Raw genomic sequence first — 26,126 nt, forward strand, 5'->3', positions numbered from 1 at the left:
ACCAATTAGATATTCAATATTCAATTAGAATTAGAGATAAGACGAGATAAGAGAAGATTAACTTTGGAGTTGCTGAAGATGTTTTGTGTTTATCCTACCATTATTAACTCATTCACTGCCAGCCATTGGCAGTGAATGAGTTAAACCCATTGACTCATACACTGCAATTGACGGCTATAGACGTCAATGGCAGTGAATGAGTTAAATAGTTTTAATAGAAAAACTGTAGAAAGTTTAACTTTGTTCATATCAGAAGGGTTTGTATTCCTGCATGATTAATAATGCTGCCACATGTCATTAATGCAAAACCTAATATAATATGCATAAACCTAATAAAGCCTCATGGCTGGAATAGCTTCTTGACAAACTTTGTTTTATTTATTTATTTTCTTCCAGGGATGGGTGGTGGTGGAAATCGAGTAGAGCAAAGTGTTCTATTCATAAAACAGCAGGCTGCATCGATGCTGTGGTGTTGACTAGCCTGTGCTGATTCAGATTATTTTGGACAAAACAATCACACAATCACATGTCTGGAGTTTTTAGGCCATCTGAACTGTGGCACTGACTTGGGAAACAGGTGAATATTAATAAAGCCATTGTCCAGATGGCCAACTAACTCCAGACATGTGATTGTGTTGTCCAAAATAATCTGAATTTCAGTTTTATTACAGCTAGAATAGATAAAAACTTGACTTAAAAATACAGATGGAATCATGCTGATATTTTGCAAACTGAATTTTACTCTTAGAAATTTTTAAAATGAAATCCTGAATCTTTCAATGTGCCATTTTGTGATGAAGTGCAATGTACAAACACTCTAGTGTAAGATGAATTCTAACACCTGTGGCGACGGGCAGAGATCACAGCCCTGTCATTCTGTCTCATAGTTTCAGTGCCTGTTCTTCAGGTATTTTGCTGACTTTTCTGAGAATAAACACACCTTTGCAACTCATTTAGATGCGCTAACAGGTGCTTTGTAGTATACGGTAACCTTTGTTGCTTCTAACCTTCTCTGTGTTTGAAATAAGTTGATCTCACAGCACAGCTGCTGACATTAGTGTTTTGTTTATATTGCCAACAGTATGCCGTACTGGCTTTATCTATAGCTCAGCAGCTTAGTAGTACTTGCTTTTAAATAAAGTTTGTACTTCAGTGAGTTAAGTGAGCTAAGAGCAGCTAACAAAGTAAACCTACAACATTCAGGAGTTAATTATAACTAAAGGGGGAGCTTGTTAATTTGTTATAGAGCCACAAATTTAGCATAGGGAGCAGGTCAGGGTGGATGGAGGGGTGGAAAGATCATTGCAGTATTCTGTTAGCTTTGTTTCTTCTACACATGACTGTTCCATAACTTTAACCATGTTCATTACTGTAACCGTGAATGAGAAATGATCAAAAAGTTCTACAAAGAGGTTGATGAAAATCAAAACTTTGCCATAGAAAAGTTGTAAGAGGACAAAAATCAACTACTGAGTGAATTCACAAAAGGATTTTGTGAGTCAGGTTTCAGAGTTTTCAGTTGTCACCCAAAGATAATGCCTCATCCTTGTTATTTACCTCTCGGTGACTTTGTCCACTTCCTGAAAATCAAAATAATTCAATGGATCATCGTTTTCATGCACAGGAGGAGATCCATCACCCAATACAGAAGCAAAATGCAAACGATTATATAATCACACTGAAAACAGTCCTAGGTGCCTAAACCAAACCACAGCCTTTGCATAGCTTTAAAAAGGTTAATAAAATAAAAGGGTTATTGATTTTTCTCCTGGTGTTACACTGGATAGAACTTCAGCAAAACATTTTCCTTCAAATCAACTTTGAAGATTGCTTTTAATCTAATGTCAACAGCAGGTCAACCCCACAGGCCTCAGCATGGCTATAGATGTCTATTCTTTTTGCTACCTTAATTTTCTAATCTGTTTTTCAAACCACTGTTTTTTCTTTGTGTTATAACCTGTTCAAATGTTGTTTTGATCCCCATATTTTATTTTCACTACAGTAAAAACAAAACAATCAAATTTAAAGGTTTACAATACTCGTATTTCTGCTATTGCTTTCTGACAATCAAATGCATTTCCAGCTGAAATCTCCTTCTGCTTTATTTATTCAGCTCTCAGATTAGTGGCTCTTCATGTTTATGGAAATACACCAAAAATCTTTGTTTTAGCAGATGAGGCAGGATTACTTACTTTGTGTGTGTGTGTGTGTCAGCGTGTGAGCAAGGGAGAAGAATAAGTATCCTTGTTTCCACTGGAGGGAAATAATAACATAATAACTCTGAATTCTCTGAACTCTGAGTTTAGCCCAAGTGACTGGGTTTATTGAAATAGCATGGCAGTCACAATACCAGCAAAGTCAAGAAGTTCCTTTTCTAAAGTTTGAAATGGTCACCTGGCTCCAGCTCCGTCAAACGCAGTGGTATCTGCAGAACACTTCAATTTTACTACCAAACTATAACATCACAGTACAAGTGATTTTAGCACCAGAAGAATTAAGTGAATTATCAGTTAATTAGTTTTAAAATAAAACAGGATCTATCAAAGTGGTAAAATAATGGAGGTTTAGAAGACTGAAAAGACCAAGTCATGAGAGACAGATTTCATGGAAACGTCAGTGACATATTCTGATTGCCAAGTGTTAGAGTTGGGGTTGACATCATCACTAATGATAAATTCGAACTTGGGAAGTAAAAGGGATAGTTAGTGACATACAGTACACATGGAGAGGGTTAGATGAGAGGATTGATACTAAGCTCAAACAGGTACTGATGATATGAAACCAGAGGTAGCAGGTCTTTAGCCTATACAGGAACGTAGCGAGAATGTCTGTCTCCAAAGTCTGAAACTTACAAACGTACAAATTGTGGTTTTGCAGGGAGTTCTGTGTCGGGTAGATTCTTTTTTTTTTCTTTCTAAGAATTTGCTAAAGCTTTAGTTCCTTAGTAATCAGAGTCAGAGATAATCAATGTAATGTCCATATAATCCGTGGTTATAACAAATTAGGCATATAAATGATCGGTAGTTGATTCCAAATGTTGTTATAACTTTCAAGATTAGGTCTATAGAGATACTGATACAAGTGAAGGTGGCCATCACTGGGGTGGTGGGAATCATGTTAGTTGGTAAAATCAAAATCAAAAAATAGCATTTGTTCTTGCAAATGGACAGTAACTGTCCTTGTCCTGTTGTGACAGTCAGTGAAATTATGAAACGAATGTATTTCAGTTGAAAGTTTGCTTTGTGGCAGAAGTTCATATAAAGTCACGGGCACGTCACTGCAACTCCCCCTGGCTTCTGCTCCGTGGCTGCTGAGTGAGCCCTCATCTGGGACTCTCCTCAGCTCTTACTGGGACAGTGGCGCGGCTGCCCCTCTGTTGGTCTTCTTTGGTCTCTTGTGTTCTGGGGGCCTCTGGATGTCTGGAGTTTTTATCTCCTCCATACCTGCTTCATGCCCTGGAGGACGGGGCTGTGCCCCCCCCCCCCCCACACACACACCCTCTAGCAGATCATTACATGTAGGAACCTTTAAAAACAAGCGCGTCCATGCTCACAGGTGTACACACGGGTGCTCACACACACAAACTACACCCTTTTTGGCTCCTACCTCAAAGCACACTGTGTTCTGTCGATCTTACGTGCTGCACAATAATGTTTAATATTTAGTATTTACGGTTATATTCCCATATATCATCGTGATGTTGTTTATTATGTTGCTCTCGTTTTCTTCTGCTTGTTTTCTTTTTTTCATTCTCAACAGGTGAAATTAAAAAAGTATCTACTGTTATCTATTATTAGCTAGTGGTGTTGTTTTTATTATGTTGCTCTTTGGTGATCGTGGTGATCCAGATGTTTTGGTTTGTTTTTCTTTTTTTTTCTTCTTTCTTCCCCCCTTTCTCATCATCTCTTCTCCCCTCTATTTTTCTTTCTCTCCCTCTCTTTCTTTCATTCTTTCTCCCTGTCCTATCCCCCAGTCATGTCTGTCCCATCTTTAAAAAACGAAAATAAAATAAATACATAATTATAATAAAGGTCAATCAAATGGACCAATATGGCAAGGCCATGATGATCCACTTGGTAAAGTAAATCCACTTGGCATCTTTCTTGGCCTTCAGACAACAATTCTGACGGCTAAAGATTCAAACGGGACACAAGAAAAAAAAAAAGTTCATATAAAGTAAGTTTAAACAAAACTTATTCTGAACCTTTAGTGGCATGCACCTTAAAGAAATTATTAGTAAAATTAAAAATATTAGTAGTAAAACAGCTGACTTTAGAGCTTTTACTGAGTGTCCTCTTGTCTTTAGAACTCTCTCCCACATTCACAACATTGATTCTCTTGGCATCTTCATAACCAGATTTAAAACAAATCATGTGTTTTTAATTTTATGTTGCACTGACATGTAATTATACTGTCACCAAGTTTTGGCCCAGATGTTCTTTATTATACACACCAAAAAATTTAAAATTAATTTCTATGGAGAGAAATCAGCAGATAAAATTTAGCAGTTACATCACACACTGCCACGAGACTGTGCTGTTCATGCAGACATGTGACAAGCCTCTATTACACCCACTAACTGGTCATCTAACCCATCTGCCTAACCCCTCTCCCACTCATGTCTCATTAAAAACTAAATGAATACTAGCAGGTGTTGCTTCCCATGTGTCAACCAACAAGACAGACTGCCACGAGGCTTTTCTGTTTGCTATTAATTTCTGTATCTTATTAATAATTATTCTTGATAATAAAGAAGCACTTATTGTCCTTAACAAAAAAATTAATTAAGACATAATATTTGTGTTATCACGATATGCTGTGAGCCCCAACTTTATTTATATACAGCAATCTGAGAAGCCAGGCTGTTCTGCAACTTAATTTAAGGTTTAAATCAACACAAGCTTTATTAATTTGTTTAGTTTTTATTGGCCAAGGTTTGTTTGTTGGAGATGATTTTCTTTAATATTTGACTTAAAAATGGATGGAATGAGTCTAAACACCAAGCTTAACAACATTATTGGTAAGTAAGTGTAAACCCATTGGCTTTAATTCTTTGATGTTAACGACAATATTTTTGACCTTTTTAAACTAAGTAGTTTCTTTCAACCATTTAAAATGAATGATGTAACAGATTAAAAAAAATGCTGATTTTATAAAATAAACTCACCACAAATTAATTATTTTGGAATATGCAGTACTCTGAAACTCCTGCATTTGAGTTCCTTTTTTTGACGAACATTTCTTCAGATTCTCTCCTCCATTTATTGTGAAGGTGACTGATATCTTCATTATAACTATAATCCAGATAGAAACTCTGTTAAAATGAGTGATTGACCACTTCATTGCTCAGTGAGCTCTCTCGTGTCGAGCCTGTGTGTCCATGTCAATGGTAGATTGCAGCAATTAGGCTCAAAATCCCAAAAAAGAAGTTTGTAGTTTGAGCAGCAATTCTGACCAAGAAGAACAAAAACAAAGTTAAGGAAAATTGCAATGAATCAATGAAAAGATAAAGTAGATCAGGGAAGGCAAACGTGAACAGTTATGAAAAGGACATCAGTATAAAAATGTTGTTAATAAAAACAAGTGAAAGCAGGAACTTTAACATCAGTGTCATCAGTGACGACCCGTGGCCCACATCTTAATTCTGTTTTTTAGACACAAGCAAAAACAATTTTTGGAAGAAACAATGTAAATAGTTTTTGATGGATACCAGCCAGAATTTTCTATTGGTGCCCTAACAGCCAAGACAAAAAAAAGCCATATTATGAAGCCACTTGGTTAGGGTCATGACTGATGAGGACTGAGACCGAGGGGTTTTTACAGTGAGGACAAGCAGAGCCTTTATACACATCTGAAGGATAAGGGATCAGACCTTGACTGGGATTCAAATGAAAGACATGAAACTCATTATCAGTTTAAGAGTAACAGGCAGATAAGAAAGAATTTAAAAATATTTTGGTAATCTTGTGAAATCTATTCCATCAAGTTATGCAAAAAAATGTAATAGGCTTTTTAAACAATTTGTATCAAAATAACACATATGAGCCAAGTTCATTTATTTGTAAAGATTATTATCAAAATTCAAAGGAGCTGACTAAGATATAAGGTTTCAACATTCAACAAATAATATTTTAAAGCGCTGAGAGGCTAAACTCATTATGCTGCTGTATTGTGGTCACATGCAAAAGGGGTCATCATAGCAGGTAGCTCTGTGTGTTTGATTTGGCAGACTTCTACGTCAGAAGCTTTTCTTGACACAACAACATAGGGGATTTGTGCCTCCTCTTTTATTTAAACATGTAAAATGACTATACTATGGAGATCTTGATACCAAAGCTGAATATATTCACCTATCAATAATATACTAAATAGTATGTCATGTCACATTCATTGTTTTCATGTGTTTTCTACATCATATATATTGCATACCTAAGAAGTTGTGTAATGACCGCAGAGTTGTGTCTAGATGGTGTGTCTTTACCAAGATCAGCTCAAGCAGATTTGGTGCATTAGCTGACCTTGCTATGGTAAAGAACAATCGGCATTAGTGATGAGTAGATTCGTTTTATTTAATAAAATGCTTTTTGGCTAATATTAGTTGCTAAGGTGGATATAGTGCATCATTGATCAGTCAGGCCACCAGGAGACAGAACCTTTGTTTTACTCTTACTTAGTGCAAAGTAAAAGATTATTATATTAGACTGCTGAGGTTCTGAGGAAATTCTTTTCTTCTGCAATTTCACTGTATGCTGACACGTTTTAGAAACAGGCTATGTCCATATGGTATAGAGTTTTAAAAATTAGTCTGCTGTTGTAGCCTTTGTTTCGTTTTCTAAGTAGCTCACAAATCATTTGTTGGCAACACAAATGTTTGTAGCGTACTGTAACTACCAGCTGGAGAAAGAAATAGTAAAGTGCCCTTTAAAAGAATTCTGTTGTTTTCTATAAAACACGGTATGCTTTATCAACAGATCATTTTTACCCCTTATCAAATCATGTAACTGGTAAAAATAAACCATCATCTCATAGTGAATTTTGGGGTGTGCGGGACACACATGCAGATGTTGCAATACCAGCAGGGGGAGATAATATATTTAAAGCCAAGTTCCTTTCAAGGAAGGTGTGAAGTACATTTCAGAGTCCTTCTGTGCCAGAAAAGATTAAGTTAATATGTATTTACATGTAAATGTGTTAGTAATGTCTCTTAAACACTTTCCCAGGAATATATATATATTTTTGTTGTTGGCTTATTATTATGTTGGCTTGAAATAAAATATCTGCTGGTACTGGAACTTACTGCAACTTGTGCTTGCAAATGAACCCAGTGGATTGGTGTGGCTATTACACGCTTTGCTGCAATACTGGGTTAGACTGAATAGAAATTAATGTACAGCCAGGGCAAGTTTATGGGCTCAAATTGTGGTCATAAATATTTTGTCACTTGTAAAGCAGCATTTGTAAGTGTAAAAAGAATTTGTGTGTGTGTGTAAACCAGATTTGTATGTGTAAAAAGAATTTGTGTGTGTGTAAAAAAGATTTGTGTGTGGACTCAGCCAAAAAATACGTGTGAAACTCTGCACTCAAGTTTCAAGTTACAAGTATGAATTTTGACCCTGTTTTTCTTCCTTTCATCTGATTGGCCTATGTCATGTCAATCACAAATTTAACTATCCAATCAGAGAACAGATGGGTTTGGCTGTTGGAGGGGTGCTTTTTTGAACTGCAGGTCCTTGAAGGGTAATACAGTTTGAAGCTGGAGGATCTCTATGTAAATATCCGATAGCAGTTAGGTCCCCTAACTTTCAGTAGCTGTTGAAAGGATAAAGTTGTGCTATATCAGTGGTTAGAAATACCATTATTACTTTAGAATTAGTTTAACACAAAGTCAGGGCTGACCCGGGACCATGGCTGTGAGTCACAGTGCGCAGCATAAAGGTCCTTTCACATCTGACGCAGCATGTGCTGCTAATGCTAATGCTACTGCTAACTAAAAGCCAAGGATCCAGAATTTGTTGCGCTGGCTGCTGAGCTCTGTGGGTTTTTGCAGCAGCTCTACCTGTACTAGATGCACCTGCTCCTTGTCTTTTCTATCTCTAACTTTATGTCCTCTACAAGAGTTTCTGGGTTTTTTTGCTGGTTCTTCAAATATTCAATAAAAACATTTGTTAATTCATAACGGAGAAAGCTTTGTAACTATCCCCACTAGTGAAGACTGTCATTTCCACAATACTGCCCCCCCTAGGTCCGCAGCGCTGTTGAAAAGAGGTCCCTGTATTAAGCACGTAAACCTGTGACACAAAAATCACCAAACTGAGACCACCACAGACTGTTTTCCTTCGTGGTGATGAAGGAAAATGCTGGGCTGGCATGTGAAAGGGCATTTATTGGTAAATGGACTGATTCTTATATAGCGCTTTTCTGCTCTCCCGGAGTACTCAAAGCGCTCTATACAACACGCCACATTCACCCTGTCACACCGATTCTCACAAGAACTACCTCTATACTAAGTGCTTTCTAACTACACTCATACACATTCATACTCCGATGGATGCATCGGAGAGCAACTTGGGGTTAGTATCTTGCCCAAGGACACTTGGCATGCAAACTGGAGGAGCCAGGGATCGAACCTCCAACCTTGCGATCAGTAGGTGACCTGCTCTACCTCCTGAGCTACAGCCACCATTATTCCATAAAACACCCCTCCATTAGCCAAACCCACCTGTTCTCTAATTGGATAGTTAAATTTGTGATTGACATGACATTGGCCAATCAGATGAAAGGAAGAAAAACGGGGTCAAAATTCGTGCTTTTGACTTGAAACTTGAGTGCAGAGTTTCACGCGTATTTTTTGGCTGAGTCCACACACAAATCTTTTTTACGCACACACAAATTCTTTATACACATACAAATCCCGATTTACAAGTACAAAATATTTATGACCACAATTTGAGCCCATACAGGTTGCCTAGCAACATTATTGATTTCAGTGCTATAAAAAGAATTCCCAAAAGCCATTTAGATGTTGATAATCCTGGTACCCTAAAAATTCAAATGGTAAGTTTCATCCAAATTAATTTACCATATTTTTCGGACCATAAGACGCACCGGATTATAAGGCTTTACCCAACTCATTCTTCTTGCTTCCTCCACTTCTGTACCATTGATTCATTAATGTCGAATTGTTTACAGTTTCCTGCCATGTGATTGCATTTGTCCCTAACAATCGGGAACCCTCACATTAACTTTTGTCAAGTGGAAAAAAGTTAGCATTCATCCTCCAGCTTCACTGTGTTTATGTTATGCTAACATAGCTGTGTCGCTAGCGATCACATAGGACATCATTATAGTAGTAATGATGTGCTAGTCCAACTTCAGTAACCCTCCAAAAGTTGATTCTGTTCATCTGGACGTAGCGTTTTGTGGGAGAAACGTTTCGTCACTAATCCAAGTGACTGCTTCAGTCTCAGCTGACTGTAGGTTTCCCCAATCTTATAAACAGGACATTTGCATAATGACTGAAACCAGCCCACTGAAGGAACCTGTAGTGATCCCGTACGTGTCAGGAGTATCGGAGCAATTGAGATGCATTTTTTCTAAACACCGGGTCTCTGTGGCTTTTAAACCCCAAAACACACTGCACCAAAAACTGGTCCACCCCAAGGATCGGGTCCCCCGACACAAACAGAGTAACATAGTGTACAGTGAACAGTGAACAGAATCAACTTTTGGAGATTTACTTACCTGGATGATTGAGAATGCATCAAGACGAAACTTCAGTAACCCAACAAAGGTCACTGCTGTTTTGTTTCCTGTCTTCATTTATGTTGGAAGTGATAGCTGAGCTGTACGTTTTAATTTTTTCAGAAATCTCTCAGTCAGAACATGCTATATCATGTTTAGGTGGAAACTAGCGAGCTAACTTCTTGCTAACTTCTAACTCCGTTAAATTCAATAGATTCTGTTTTCATGGATGCCTGGATGTTAAATTTAATTGTTACACCTAGTAAAGCAGCAACGCTGATCATTTTATTAAAGATGAAAGAATTTAGACAGTTTTTAACTCTCGGTGATGGTGCAGTGTTCGTTTGACTTTGGGACCTGAAGTAGACAGAGTTTTGGACCCAGATTACTCTGCAAGGCTCCTCACTACGGTAGCCGTAATACTCTGACAATCCATCAAGGCTTCGTAGCTTACCAAAGTCGGATTTTTAAGTGCCATGTACCACATAAAATTCAATTCGAGGACAGTAAACACAACAAGAATTCAAACTTATGGCGCACCAGATTATAAGGTGCACTATCGATTTTTGAGAAAATTAAAGGATTTTAAGTGCGCCTTACAGTCCAAAAAATACAGTATGCAGGAGGATTTAGGGAACAGATATACGTATATATGCTACTATTATGGCAAGATGATGATGACTAATTATGGCAGTGTTGGCTGCCAGGCTGCACTTACTGAGACAGAGCAGATGACAGAACAGTGCTGTTTGCCGTGCAGAGCAGTGGGGGAACCATGGCTGAAATGAGCAGAGGATCCAGAGCCTTCCGGGGGAGCGTCCATTCTTGGAAGTAATGAAGGAGGTGTTCAAATTCATTGGCTGCATCCTCCTGAGGCCGCATTTGAAGGCTGATTACGTCACAGCAACGCTACGAAGGCTGTCCAAATTCGTAGACTCCTACAAATGTGGCCAACAAATGCGTCCTCCTTTTTCTCAGATTTGAAGGATGGGTCGGCTGTATCCTTCGTGACCCACCATATCCCAGAATTTGGACACAGCTGAAATTCCATGACCTAGCTGTTAGCTTGTGCTCCATGCTTTGTGAAAACATGGGGACACCAACAATCTAAGCTTGTTGTCTGTTTAAAAGAACATGAGTGAAAGAGTGATTATCAGTACAAGATGGGGGACAAAGAAGCGTAACAAGTACCATACATCAGTTTAATGAAGGTGACGATGACAGAAGTAAGTGGGGAGCTGCTTCTGCTTTCAAATCAATAGACAGGCTGTTTATGGCACTCTAAATAATGCAAAGACTACACCTTATTCCTCTATTGCTCTCACAGCCTGTTTCCAGAGACATTGGAGCAGTGTGATTCTCTCTATATGGAGGGGATATAGTTTATGATAAGCACATTTAAACTAAGCTACATTCATTAACACAGTAATGGTTACTTGCAAACTAGAAATTTTGTGTTGTTTTGCCCATCCTGAGTCATCACAGTCCTAACCTCAGCTATTACAGATATGACGGGGGCAAAGGGGAATTGTAAAAGCCTGTTATTACATAGTGTATGTTTGGGCTAAACCAACTGGCCAGTGATTCAGAGGTCTGAAAATTGCTGTCATTAATCAAAATAAAATTAACCACTGAGGCATTTTAGCAGAAGCTTCAAAACAAAACTATAACTTTTGCTGCTGCTACTAGAAGTAGTAATTACATGAAGCGTTTGCAATTACTGTAATTCTGTTTATCAGCGGACCCTGTGTAACTATTCAAACAGGAATTAAACATTTTTCCAAGAGGAATAGTTGGAAATGAAGGACTTTTTTGTTCTCTGACTAATTTACAGCACTTGTGAAGAAGGAAAGGAAATCCTTGGTAATATATAATATTACTCAACAGCTAATTAGTGAGGTACCTATTCTGTCCAACTAACATTACCTTCCGTATCATTATCACATAGTGTGGTAAAGCAATGTACTAATTGATAGTATGCAAGTCACCTCTCTCTGTAGTATACTAAGAGAAACTATTTAGCCAACAATCAACCGTTTAATGAAAGGCTGACACAGAAATAAAGCATCTAAAATGCATTTGGGAACATGTCATCACTGTTTGTGGTAATATTAAAGCCAGTAAAGCCAAAACAAGTAATGGTAAATACCTGGGTTCTTACATGGTGCTTTTCTACTCTACTTAAACACTCAAAGCAATTTATATATCATGCTGTTCTATAAAGGCAGCCTCTGTGTGTTGTGCTAATCAAACCATGTTAGAACTTTAGCAGAACTTTTTTTCTGTTTTTGCTATTTTCCTGCTGAATTTTAAACATTAACATAAGCCACATTTTGAGCACCTTTTCCCCACTGATAAATATTAAAGAATTAATGTAGTGGATGCATGTTATATTTAGCCTCCAAAGCTGCTTTAGTCACTATGAAACACAGCAGACACGCTCACACTCAAAGAGGCTTATTTAAATTATGTGAAAAGCTAAGTTGACAACACAGAGCTGGAACTGAAGAGTGCTGTGATGATATGACAAAAAATAAATATTGAAAAAGATATATATTCAGGAACCAGGTTTCCAGCAATTATTTCACACAAGGGTGCAAAAACAATTATTTTATTTAGCTTCCTCTTAAGCTGAAACAAGCTTATTGCTTGTGGACGTGATTTTGATGAATGCCTCACTAAGTGCCGCTGGACACGTGTTTGTATATATTAAACAAACATGAGGTATGTTCTGTGGAACGTCTGAATCTCAGTCCCTCTGAAGCAGATTTGAGCCAGTGAAGGGGAACTTGTGAGTCACTGCCACAGTTAGTGGAGTTCTGTGGGCCTAGTATCGTTAATCCATGTCTATGAACAAGTGTGACAATAAGCTCTCTGTCTGAACAGCAATCCTCTTAGGCAAAGCTTTGTGGGTAAACTCGCCTCATGCAAATTCTAAACCCCATTAGCTTTGAGGGACTAGTCAGCTGCATTGAGATTAATGGCCAAGTGACTACTTGATTTAATAGGGTTATTTCACATCTTCCGGGGGAAAAATAAACAACAAAGTTAATGCAAGACATTTGTCACTGACGTCCTCAATCTCTCTACTCTAAGTGGGAGAACTTTCTTGTGTGTGCAGATGTGTTACTTACTCCGGTGGAGTAGTTGGGAGGCTTTTCAGATGTTACTACTTTAGGAATAATTATTTGGAGTAAGCTTCAATTGTTTGGACACTAAGGTGGAAAGTTTTTGTGCACAGCAAAGAGATATCAGAAAGTGAATGCAACAAGGAGGGAAAGTAGCATGGAATTTTTCATTACAGGGTAAAAAATGAAAATCCTTATTTATCTCTTTTCCATGCCGTCAGCTTACTCCAAACTTTGCTGGAGGGGATTACTGCCTGGGTGGGTAAGGCTCTGTCACCGCAGAGTGGGAGACAACACACTGTGACAACGGTGATCTGAGGGCCCTGCCGACTCCTCCAACTCACAGCTGTGAAGGAATGATTAGCCAAAAGTTGAGCAGGAGCCTTTAAATACTTTTTCATGACCTTTAATCCCCCAATCAAATGAAAATGCCACCCTTCCCTCAGCTGCAAAACACAACCAAATATTCCACTGCTGAGCTCCAAGCATGGACCAATAACAGCTTTCCACGGAATCTGAGATTACCTAAAGCTGGCCAATTACCTTAACAGGTGAAATGAGTGCCGTCTTCCAGTTAGGAGATTAATGCTGGATCATGCGAGAGCAACCATGGGAATGGGACTGCTCAGAGTGACACACTGGAGATATTCAGGTCTTTGAAAGAGTTTGAAGAGGATTTTTACTTATAATATACTGAGTTATAAATCACAGCAGCAGTCAACAGTATGCAGCACATGAAAAAAAACTACCGCAGACTTACAGGCCAATATACAAATAAAGTGTGGTAGTCCCCAAAAGTTGATTCTGTTCATCTGGACGTTTTCAGTGGGAGAAACGTTTCGTCACTCATCCAAGTGACTTCTTCAGTCTCAGCTGACTGCAGGTTTCCCCAATCTTATAAATAGTACATTTGCAAAATTACGGAAACTAGCACCACTGAAGGACAATTGGGAGGTCCATGGTCAGTCCATAATACTTTCTTCAAGTCACTGACCATCTCGAAATCAAGGAGGGGGCCTAAGGGTACATCTTTTGTCATCTTACAGTGCTGTGATTGCAGCCATTCCCGAACTCTCTGTAAATGGTACTCATGATCAGTTGGCTTTGATCAGTGGTCGTTGATCAATGGTGATGAGAATTTGCATAATAATGATCAAGGAACTGACCTCACAGCTTGTAGCTGTTGTCCTGTGAGACACTGAACAGGACAACAGCTAACGCAAGCTGTTAACTCTCAGAAACTTGTCCTCTCATTCAGGCTACGTCCACATTAGCCCGGATAGATTTGAAAACGGGGTTTTCGTCTGAAAATGCTCTGCGTCCACACTATCGTTGCGTGCCCAAATGGCTTACGTTCCAGTACTGCGCATGCGTGAAACACAAGACGATTTGACCTTCCTCATTTCTGTCTGCCGCTTATTTACTTTCTGGCTCTTTGAAACGTTGCGGCAAAATGTTGAGGAAAAGCACCGAGGTTTTTTAATGGACTAACAATAGTGATGTGCAGTACCACTGATTTCCTTTCCGATCCGATACCAAGTAAAATTCAGGGTGATATCGACAATACTGATCCGATACAGATATTCTGTACAAAAACTTAATGTTTCATTGTATTTCATAATACAATATATAATTGTATTATGTAACTGAAATAATAATATAATAATAATTAGCTTCACAATGATTACAGGACATCAGACTACTTGTTCTTATTGCTTAATAATGCAGAATTATCATATGGAAATAAAAAACCTGAAGTTGAGCACTATTTGAGCATGTTGCCTGTCTGCAGCACTAAGGACTCTGCGAGAGATGTCTGTCTCGCCCTAGCAGCGCCTGTCCCTCTCGTCTCCTTCTCCTCTGGTTGCGTCAACATAAGCTCATCATATTCTGTGATCTGATTTACTCTGAGGTGTTTGACGAGGTTAGTGGTCTTGCCACATGTATCACAAACCGCATCTTGGCTGTTTGTGGAGGTAAAATACGTCCACACATGACTCCAGTTACGCTCAGCAATTATTGTGAGTGCGCACGCCAAGGGCTGCGACACATTTATACAGCCGTATTTTGCATATGACTATGAAAGGCGTAAGAAGAAGTAGTTCCTTCCAATTTAGTAGATCTGAATGATATAGTTTCTTTCCACTGTGTTCCTGTTGATGAAAAACTACAAATTTACCCCAAAGTACTAAAATATTGATATTTTAATATGAGAATCGATTCTAGAACATAAATTACTGGTATTGGAAGAATCGATATTTCAATATCGATCCGCACACCACTAACTAACAATGAGGTGGAATTGTTGCTGCGAGTAACACAAAAGTACAAACTTGCAAAAGCGAGTGAGTATTAAAGAATTTGAAGAAAAGCTATCTGGAGCATGTACAAATTGATATTAATCTTTAATAGGGTTGTCAAAATTCAGAGCAAGGAAACAAAACAACTGCTGTATAATGCAATTAAATCTTAGTTTAATTGGTCACATGACTGCATCATATGAATAACATGTGTTTTAGAAAGTCTCTCCGTTTTCGCTGTCCACACTGCAACGCGAAAGCACCGTTTTCAAATGTATGTTTTCGAGAGCGTTTTGAAAACGTTGCATTGTCCATGAGCGAAAACGCCGTCTCAGTGTGGACGGGAGGCCAAAACGGAGAGAAAACGATGCGTTTTCAAACAAAAGCGCATTAGTGTGGACGTAGCCTCAGTTTTGGCTTTGGGTCTTCCAGACCTCTTCCTGTCAGAGTTTGCCCCAGTTTCTGAGGGCCTCGTGATGGTGAAGCAAACTGTACTCACTGACACCTTGACTTTCTTTGCAGTTTTTTGTAGGAAAGATCTACATTTTAAAGTGTTATGATGGTCTGTCTCTCTTCCATTGTTAATTGCCTTTTTCTCACCATTTTTGTAGTAACACACTACTTTCTGCAGTACAATACTGTTCAACTGATGCTCACGAGGGTATGGTACCTGTGTGTTTCAACACTGCTTTTACGCAGACAGAGGGGGTTGTAATTAATCTAGAAAAGAATAGCTTTCAAGGCTTGATCAACCTTCATTGCTGCAGAACAGCTTTAAATTGTTAACCCATTTTGAACTTTTCAATTCTGATTAAGTACTTTCTTTTTTTTAGTTTTGGGTAACTTTACCTTTTTTTTAACCTCTGGCAGTTCACCACTTACCTTTGTTCCATTTCAGGCTATTCATTGGACTTGAATGACTTGAACTGCAATAAAAAACTGGAAAAATTGGGGTGTTCTAAAAATTTTGACCATTAGTGTATTCTTGTTATGTCATTTTTTGTTGAATTCTTACACTGAACAAAAATATAAATGCAACACTTTTGTTTTTGCTCCCATTTTTCATTAGTTGAACTTAAAGATCTGAAATATTTTCTACATACACAAAGGACCCATTACGACCAAATATTGTTCACAAATCTGTCTAAATCTTTGTTAGTGAGAACTTTTTTGCCGAGATAATCCATCCCACCTCACAGGTGTGGCATGTCAAGATGCTGAATAGACAGCATAAATATTGCATAGGTGTGCCTTAGACTGCCCACAATAAAAGGTCACTCTGAATCAGGAATGGATCAGGATGTTTATCATTATTGATAAAGAGTGGGGTCAATATTGGTCAGGCCACCAGGATAACAGAGCTTTTTAACTGTGGGACATCACAGACATTAGTGCTGGTTCATAAATGCAATTCAACGACTTGAAGTAAGAACCTTCCTATCTGAGCTCTTCTGTTATATGCATGCATTTAACATTGAGTAGGAACGTTTGTAGGATTTTTTTTCACTGATGCTTTTAGTGCTTTTTTTAGCTAATAGTGGTTTTCACTCTGAAATGGTGCCATAATCAATTGGAGCAGAACTCTAGATCATGCCCCCCTCTCCTCTTGCAGTGTTAACTCTGTCAGGATCACAAGTACTGAACGATTTTATTATTGTCACTGAGGGAGAGATTAAAAAAAAAAGAATTTATCCGAGGCAGACACGTAAGACTCACAGTAATTGCAGTGCTTTTGCAATATGTTCTAAATTAGGCTGCAATTATTTGTAAATCTTTGCCAATATGCCTGGGATTGTAGTCAGACTGTGGGCTGCATGTGGAATCACCTGTGATTGAAATCTAAAGTGGTCACCCAGAGTTAGATGGTGCAATCCCTGTTAATCCATCAATTTTTCCTAACTGCAAGGAATCAATGATCTATTTTAATAATAGAATTTGCCCTCATATAATACATGACAGATTTCAATTGCAAATCCTGCAAAATAATAAATAACTAAAGCTTAAAGCCATAAATTCTACATACAATTAACCTGTTTCTACTTTGGGCTCTCGCTCACCAAAATGAACTGTAGCTGAAAGATGGTTTTTGTTTTCTTCTGACCTTGCACTAGAAATGTTTTTATACTTACTACACTACTCTGTTTTCACAGTATAATTTCTTTCATATCAATTTCAAATGTTTATGTTAAACAGAATAACTAAGAATTAATCATGCTATAAGCCTGGCTCCTTTTTTCCTTTAACTGACACTCCTTTTATTCAAACATCAAAGCAGTTCACAGATGGATAACAAGACGAGTGACAAAGACAAAAGAATACAAAATGAGTCGAGGCGTTTTAAACAAGGAAGCAGGAAAGAAACAGTAAACATCACAGTAAAATAGCTGTGATGGGCCATGTGGGTAGTGGGTGGTGAAAATTATGACAGTCAGTGATTACATTTTAGTCCTTCAATCTGTAAGTGCGGGTATGTGTTTTTGAAGTGACAAAAAGAGGTACTGGCTGTAATATGACAACAAATGTCTTCTCAAATCTTTAAGGAAGAGTAGAAAGATAATCTATTAAGAGCTGGTGAAATCACTCGTAACATTTCTGTCTTTAAAGATTTGTCTTGGTAATAGACTGAAAACTGGAGGAGAAAAGAGATTGACTGAAAAACTAGACATAGGACAAGCTTGAAAAGGTCATATTTTTAACGTATGACCTCTGCATCCCTGGTTTCCAGAAAGCAGTCACCAGTAAAATTGTGGCAGCTGAGTGAAGTGCAATAGATGTTTTAGATGTATTTGCACACAGCTAGTGCTTGAAGTCCATGTGGAAACATCTTGAGACAAAATAAATAAAATATACAAATTCTCAAGTTTATCTTTGTGTGTACAAACCAGTGTATATAACTGAGTATTTGTACAAATATATGCACATGTTTTGTTTAGTTAAGTTACAACTAATAGTTAGCTAACTCGTATTGATTATTTTAACTTGTTCATCTGTTTCTGACTTCTTTTCTTTTTTGTTGATTTTGTTTTGGAAACTGTTGTGCTGTCAGTCAGTCATTTGTTGGCATTTGTTATTTGTGGTCTCTGTTACTAAGCTAATGTTGAATGGATTTTCTTGGGAGCTGTTTTGAGGCAAGCTAAAGCATGGAATTTTCTCACTCATCCAACAGACTGACAGTGGCAACGTGAGAGTGGTCTGTCGCTAATGCTTGTTAAATAAAAATGAACAATAAAAAATGTTCAATACATGAAAAAGTTGTATAAACTAAGTTTAATATCAGTTGAACATATAAATAAAGTTAACTGGGAAAATCAAATAGGCACGTGGTATTTTTCTTTTGTGGTTCATTCCTCCTGTATTCATTTTTGAGTAATATACAACTTAGCCAACACAACTATCAATAAGCTTTGAGTTTTAAGAGGACCTTGAACGTTTCCTTTCTCTACTATAGAGACACTATTGGCTTGGTCTCCACATATCCCAGAGATGCCATTCATCTTGCTGTTGACTGACTATCAATGGTGGTGCCATAGAACCAGTTTTGGCTGTGATTTATATGAACTATTATCTTCCTGTACCTGGATGCTCTGCTCTGGAAATGGAGCTGAAGATGGGCAATCCTACCCAGTGAGCCTGCCCTGATCTAGATTAGACTGAAACTTCTAAATCTTCCAACACACTGGACAAACCAGAAAAACTGTCTCACTGAATTATAGACCACAATGTCCTTTAGTATCCAAGTTTGAATATTTCTTAATATTTTTTCACCATTAGATGGTTAAAAACAAACAAATAACCCCCCACCCCCCCACCCCCCTATAATTATTCGACCTTAAAACGAGAACTGCCAAAGAGGGTATTTTGGACACACCTTCTCATTTAATGGCTTTTCTTTATTTTCATGACTATTTACATTGTAGATTTTCACTGAAGTTATCAAACCTATGAATGAATATGGAATTATGTAAATTATGTAGCAAACAAAAATCATGTTTAACAATTTAGATTCTTCCAAATAGCCGCCCTTTGCTTTGATTACTTTTTTTTTTTTTTTGGCCTGTCCCGTTTGGCTCTTTTGCCATCAGAATTGTTGTCTAAAGGCAAAGAAAGATGCCCAACGGATTTACTTTACCAAACTGACCATCCCAGCCTTGCCGTAATGGTCCATTTGATTCACCTTTTATTGTTTATTTTATTTTCACTTACTGAATACGGGACAGACTTGACTGGGGGAAAGAAGGGGAGAAAGAAAGAGGGAAAGAGAAACAGCTGAGAAGAGGGACGGGGGAGAAGGGCAAAAGACAAAAACCAACCGAACGGGCAGAGAAAAAAAAATGCATATATCAATCACCTGGATCACCTGCTGAGAAAGAAAAAAAGAAAACAAGCAGAAGAGAACAAGAGTAATAGAATAAACAACATCACAATGATATATGGGAATATGACTTTGCTTTGATTACTGCTATTTTGATTACTCTGCGCTCCATCTCATCCCGAACCATCTCCATTCTGTTTAGGTCACGTGACTCTGGAGGCCAGGCCATGGTGCAGCACTCCATCACTCTCCTTCTTGATCAAATAGCCCTTACACAGCCTGGAGGTGTATTTGGGGTCCTTTTACCTGTTGTAAAATAAATGAGGGTCCAACTAAACGCAAACTGGATGGGATGCTGTGGTAGCCATGCTGCTTCAGTGTGCCTCCAATTTTCAATAAATCCCCATCAGTGTCACCAGCAGAGCACCCCCACACCATCACACCTCCTCCTCCATGCTTCACAGTGGGAGCCATGCATGTAGAGACCATCGTTCACCTTGTCTGTGTCGCACAAAGACACAGTGAGAGGAACCAAAGATCTCAAATTTGGACTCAGACCAAAGCACAGATTTCCACAGGTCTAATGTCCATCCTTCTGTTTCTTGGCCCAAACAAATCTCTTCTGCTTGTTGCTTTTCCTTAGTTGTGGTTTCTTAGCATCTGATTGACCATGAAGGCCTGATTCACACAGTCTCCTCTGAACAGCTGATGTAGAGATGTGTCTGCTAGTGAAGCTCTGTGTGGCATCTATGTGGGCTCTAATCTGAGCTGCTGTTAACTTGCAGTTTCTGAGGCTGGTGACTCGGATGAATTTATCCTCAGCAGCAGAGGCGACTCTTGGTCTTCGTTTCCTGGTCCTCATTTGAGACCGTTTCATCGTAGCACTTGACAGTTTTTGTGACTGCACTTGGGGACATATTCAAAGTTTTAGCAATTTTCCGGACTGACTGACCTTCAGTTCTTAAAGTAATGCTGGACTGTTGCTTCTCTTAGCTGATTGGTTCTTGCCATAATATGAATTCTAACAGTTGTCAAATAGGGCTGTCAGCTGTGTACCAGCCTGAGTTCTGCACATCACAACTGATAGTCCCAAACTCATCAAGAAGGCAAGACATTGCACAAATGAACCCTGACAGGCACACCTGTGAAGTGAAAACCATTTCAGGTGACTGCATCATGAAGCTCATTGACAGGAGACCGAGGGTTTGCAGGGTATGTCCAAACTTTTGACAGGTAGTGTATCTTACTTAGATAAAAGATGAGTAATTACTACAGGGCCATGGATGGGATTCTGAGGCAGGGCAGGCCAGAGAGTCCGGAGTGTGGAGAACAAATCAGAGTGAAATTCAGAGCAGAATAGCCAAACTAGACAGTTTTAAGCCTGAGCAGTAAAGCTGAGGTGAAGCTTTAATCTGAGGCGGAGCAGAGTGGGAAGGCTGTAGATCTAGTGATGAAATGATAAACTCTGACTTTCCTATTTTTACAATATTAAAATGTGTTTATTATGTTTTTATAGCCATTTGTGAGGTCAGTTTTAAAATGTAGCCAATCAGGAGTTTCCACTCCACTTCCAACAGTGACCACTTTTTTAACTGTCTTTTTTAGAACAACCAATTAAACTTTAGTGCAACTAGTTAAACTTCAATAATCTGCTTGGCTGAAGTTAAAGAACAACAAATTTCAGCCCCACTGTACCTTCTGCACAATTTCACAGTGGTGTCTAAAAAAAATATAAGAAATCCCAGCAGCAAGCAGAAGACAGTGCTACATATGGTTTTACTTTTACATCAAGAGCAACCCAAAACTCCATTATAGTTCATTGATATTATGAATTTCAATGTGTGAAGTGTTGTTAATCTATACCAACGTAAGTGGCAGAGTCTGCTGAACTTTGGTGAATATGCCAAGAGGTTAAAGAAAGTACAAGCTATGAAAATAGCGCCAGATTGTTTGGGTCAATGAAGAGTCTCGTTTCCAAATCAAATTGTCACGGTCTGCCGGGGGCAAGCCGTGTGGAGTTGTAGAAAAGGGCCCAAAAGGCGGCAGCTCTGGTGCAGGTGAATATTTATTTACCACTGTGGGTACAAAACAGCACTGGTGGAAAAACAAGAAACCGGAAACCTAAACTGGGTAAGCTAATAACACAAACCAGAAACGAGGATGCAGAGAGGTCCGGGGAAATACATACGGAGAGACGCAGGGAGACCGAGGGGAAACAACACAGGCGAACCAGCGACTACTAAGACAGAAAACACAACTTAAATACACTCAGAAAACACAGGGAGATTACACACAGGTGGGAAACACAGCCGGGAGTGATTAACATGACGAGACTAGGGAGGCAAACTGAAAATACTCACATAAGACGCAGACCTACACAATAAAACAGGAACTTGCACATGAAAGGACACAACTAAGAAACGCGGACTAGATACAGGAACACACGGGCAGAACAGAGTAAACACTAACCAGAGAAAGAACAGAACCACAATCACGAAGAGAAAACACAAAACGCTGGGTCAAAAGGACCCAGGATCATGACAGTACCCCCCCGTCAAGGGCTGGCCCCAGACAGCCCAACACAAGAACACCAAAACAAAAAAAAACAAAAACCGCCCAAAGCAGAAAACAACCCGACCAGGGCGGGCGGCGGGGGACTCAGGAAGGAGGGCTCGAGGCAAAACAAGAACAGGAGCACCAGAAGGCCAAAAGACAAAAAAAAAGAAAAACAAAACACGAGGCCAAAGACCAAAAGAAAAGAAGCACACCAAAGCACAGGAAAACAGAGACCAAAACCAAAAAAAGACCAATAAAACAAAACACACCATAGCCCAAGGAAAATGGAGTCCAAAACAGAAAGGTCCAGGGGGCCGGCCAAGGGGGCCGACAGCACAGGAGTCCAAAACAAAAGAGTTCAGGGGGCCGACTGTGCGGAATGCAGCGGCGTCGACGTGGATACAGTTCGGGAGGCCGACCGTGCGGACGGCAACGGCGGTGACGTGGATACAGTTCGGGAGGCCGGCCGTGCGGACGGCAACGGCGGCGACGACAGCGCTGGTCCGGGGGCCGGCCGTGCGGAAGGCAACGGCGGCCACTCAGGCGATGGCGGTCCGGGGGCCGGCCGTGCGGAAGGCAGCGGCGGCCACTCAGGCGAAGGAGACGACAGAGCAGTTCAGGGGGCCGGCCGCGCGGAAGGCAGAGGCGGCGCTCCAGTGTCAAGCGTACTGGCCGAGGCCCAGTGGGCACAGGACCAGACGAGGCAGGCGATGACGGGGCCGGACCAGGCGGGGCTGCAGAGGCCGAGGCCGGACCAGGCGAGGCTGCAGAGGCTGGACCAGGCGAAGCGCAGGCCGGAGCCGGACCAGGCGAAGCACAGGCCGTGGCTGGACCAGACGAGGACGAAGACTCGGATGAAGCCGGACCAGGCAAAGCACAGGCGGAGGCTGGACCAGACGAGGACGAAGACTCTGATGAAGCCGGACCAGGCAAAGCACAGGCGGAGGCTGGACCAGACGAGGACGAAGACTCTGATGAAGCCGGACCAGGCGAAGCACAGGCGGAGGCTGGACCAGACGAGGATGCAGGCTCTGAGGCTGGACCAGACGAAGCTGAAGACACGGAGGCTGGACCAGACGAGGCTGAAGACACGGAGGCTGGACCAGACGAGGCTGAAGACACGGAGGCTGGACCAGGCGAGGCGGAAGGCACGGAGTCTGGGCCAGGCGAGGCGGAAGACTCGGCGGCTGGGCCAGACGAGGCGGAAGACTCGGCGGCTGGAGCAGGCGAGGATGATGATGAAGCTGCAGCCGGCGGCTGGACGGGCTCCTCGGGCCCTCCAGCTGACGAGGCAGGAAGCAAGGGCCGGAGTGGTCCCTCGGACCCTCCAGTGGAGACAAGAGACGAAGGCCGGAGCGGTCCCTCGGACCCTCCAGCGGAGACAGGAGACGAAGGCCGGAGTGGTCCCTCGGACCCTCCAGCGTAGACTAGAGACGAAGGCCGGAGCGGTACCTCGAACCCTCCAGCAGAAGTCATCACTAAGCCAGCAGTCATGGAGTCCTCTGGCAAACACGAAGGCAACTGGCAATGCACTGAGCACGGGCTCTGCACAGGCAATGCTGACATGGCGCAGTTCTCAGGTAGCTGCTTAGACTTCAGGGGTCCAGAATCAGCCGGGGACTGAGACCTAGCCTCTGGGGAAGCCCTGGAGCGGCAAACTGTGCCAATGGCGGCTGAACCATGAAAAGCACCTTGAGGTGAAATTAGACTTTCTCCCTGCATGGAGTGAATGAGTGAAACCGGTGATACTGGAGCCAGAGCTACGGGTAGCGGGGGCACTGGAGCTACTGGGGCCTGCGCTACAGGCGGCGCTGGAGCTACTGGGGCCTGCGCTACAGGCGGCGCTGGAGCTACGGGGGCCTGCGCTACAGGGGCCTGCGCTACTGGCGGCGCTGGAGCTACGGGGATCTGAGCTACGGGTTGCTCTGGAGCTACGGGGGCCTGAGCTGAAGGTGGCACTGGGGGCTTTGGAAACTGAACTGAGGGTGGCTGCGGGGGAGCTAACTGAGCTGGGAGTAGCTGCGGGGGAGCTCTGGAGCTACGGGGGCCTGAACTGAAAGTGGCACTGGGGGCTTTGGAAACTGAACTGAGGGTGGCTGCGGGGGAGCTAACTGAGCTGGGAGTAGCTGCGGGGGAGCTAACTGAGCTGGGAGTAGCTGCGGGGGAGCTAACTGAGCTGAGAATGGCTGCGGGGGAGCTAACTGAGCAGGTGATATGCTGTTCACAATATCATATGCTGCACAGAACATCGCCCCTGAATGAACAGTCATACAGTCCGAAAATGAAAAACAGTCCTCACTCACCACAGCCGGCGATTTAGAAGCCCGAACGTCCGGCTGTGGGGTGGCGCGCTTGCAGCGCAATCGGCGTTTCCTCCCCGCAGACGGCTCCGACGGGCCGGGCAAGATCACATCCGGCGAGTCGGGCAGCGAGGCGGGAGTGGCTGAGAGAAGGTGCGGTGTGAGCCGGAGAAAAGCCTGCATGGTCGGAGGAAGCGACTGCAGAAGCCATGGCAGGCCAGAAAAGAGCCGTTGTAGCCGACTTTCCACGGCACGACGAAGCTCCTCTGGAGGGTTCTCTAGCCATAGCCCGAAGAGAATCTCCACATTGTACGCAATGTCGTCCTGGAGCTCGGACGGATTTACTGCCGCTGGGTCCATGGTGGCTGGTTCGTACTGTCACGGTCTGCCGGGGGCAAGCCGTGTGGAGTTGTAGAAAAGGACCCAAAAGGCGGCAGCTCTGGTGCAGGTGAATATTTATTTACCACTGTGGGTACAAAACAGCACTGGTGGAAAAACAAGAAACCGGAAACCTATACTGGGTAAGCTAATAACACAAACCAGAAACGAGGATGCAGAGAGGTCCGGGGAAATACATACGGAGAGACGCAGGGAGACCGAGGGGAAACAACACAGGCGAACCAGCGACTACTAAGACAGAAAACACAACTTAAATACACTCAGAAAACACAGGGAGATTACACACAGGTGGGAAACACAGCCGGGAGTGATTAACATGACGAGATTAGGGAGGCAAACTGAAAATACTCACATAAGACGCAGACCTGCACATGAAAGGACACAACTAAGAAACGCGGACTAGATACAGGAACACACGGGCAGAACAGAGTAAACACTAACCAGAGAAAGAACAGAACCACAATCACGAAGAGAAAACACAAAACGCTGGGTCAAAAGGACCCAGGATCATGACACAAATATTATATAAAGCATTATATCACCTGGCTCATGTAATATTTTGTTATATTTTATCTAATTACCTGACTTTATTGCAGTTGGTGATTTTATTTTTGTTATAAACAATAATTTTATTTTACTGTAATGACCAAGACTTACTATCCAAAGCTGAAGGTTAAGAAAAGAAAAAGAAACTGGTGAATGCTGATGGCAGTAATTCAGGTTGAAGACTGAATATAGTCCTAAGTGTGTTTGTGTGTTTGTGTGTGCATCTTCCGGAAGCAGAGAAGGGTGCTCTCTGTCGTGGCAGGAGGTCAGAGCTTTGATGTGGCCGTGACTGGCAACACTCTCTGACTGTTTGAGCCAAACAGACGCAGTCACCCCATGGCCTCTGATCTCTACAAAGAACTGTCCTTACATCTATCTATCTATCTATCTATCTATCTATCTATCTATCTATCTATCTATCTATCTATCTATCTATATATCTATATATATATATATATATATATATATATATATATATGTATCTACAGTCCTCAACCATGTGCGCTCACAGACACACACATACCTTGACAGAAATCTGCCCTATCCCTCTCCTCCTAAACTGGCGTCCTTCCAGCTGGTCAGGATGGGAACATTGTGCAGATGGGCACAAAATCACCAATCTGACGGACGCCTCAGGTCTTTTCGTGGACGGGCTCTGCAGTGTAGTGATGTTCATTCTCCTGTCAAACTTCATAGTCCTCTCATCACTCTTCCTCTCCCTACAGCACTCTCTATTCTCTCCTTCCTGTTCATTGTGCCCCTCCTCATGCTCACCTTTACTGTGTCAATTTTCGTGATCCTCTTTCACTTCGATGATAGCTTTTGATTTTTAAAAATTCTTCAA

At 41.2% G+C, this 26,126-nt stretch overlaps 1 protein-coding gene across 4 annotated transcripts in view; it reads left to right on the top strand.

Moving 5' to 3' along the window:
• The window catches only part of tsnare1 (T-SNARE Domain Containing 1), a 291,712-nt gene that overhangs the window by 232,214 nt on the left and 33,372 nt on the right, over positions 1-26,126 (top strand). The gene's annotated exons all lie outside the window — the stretch shown is intronic.

The sequence above is a fragment of the Astatotilapia calliptera genome, chromosome 11, assembly GCF_900246225.1.
Source record: "Astatotilapia calliptera chromosome 11, fAstCal1.2, whole genome shotgun sequence".
NCBI lineage: Eukaryota > Metazoa > Chordata > Actinopteri > Cichliformes > Cichlidae > Astatotilapia > Astatotilapia calliptera.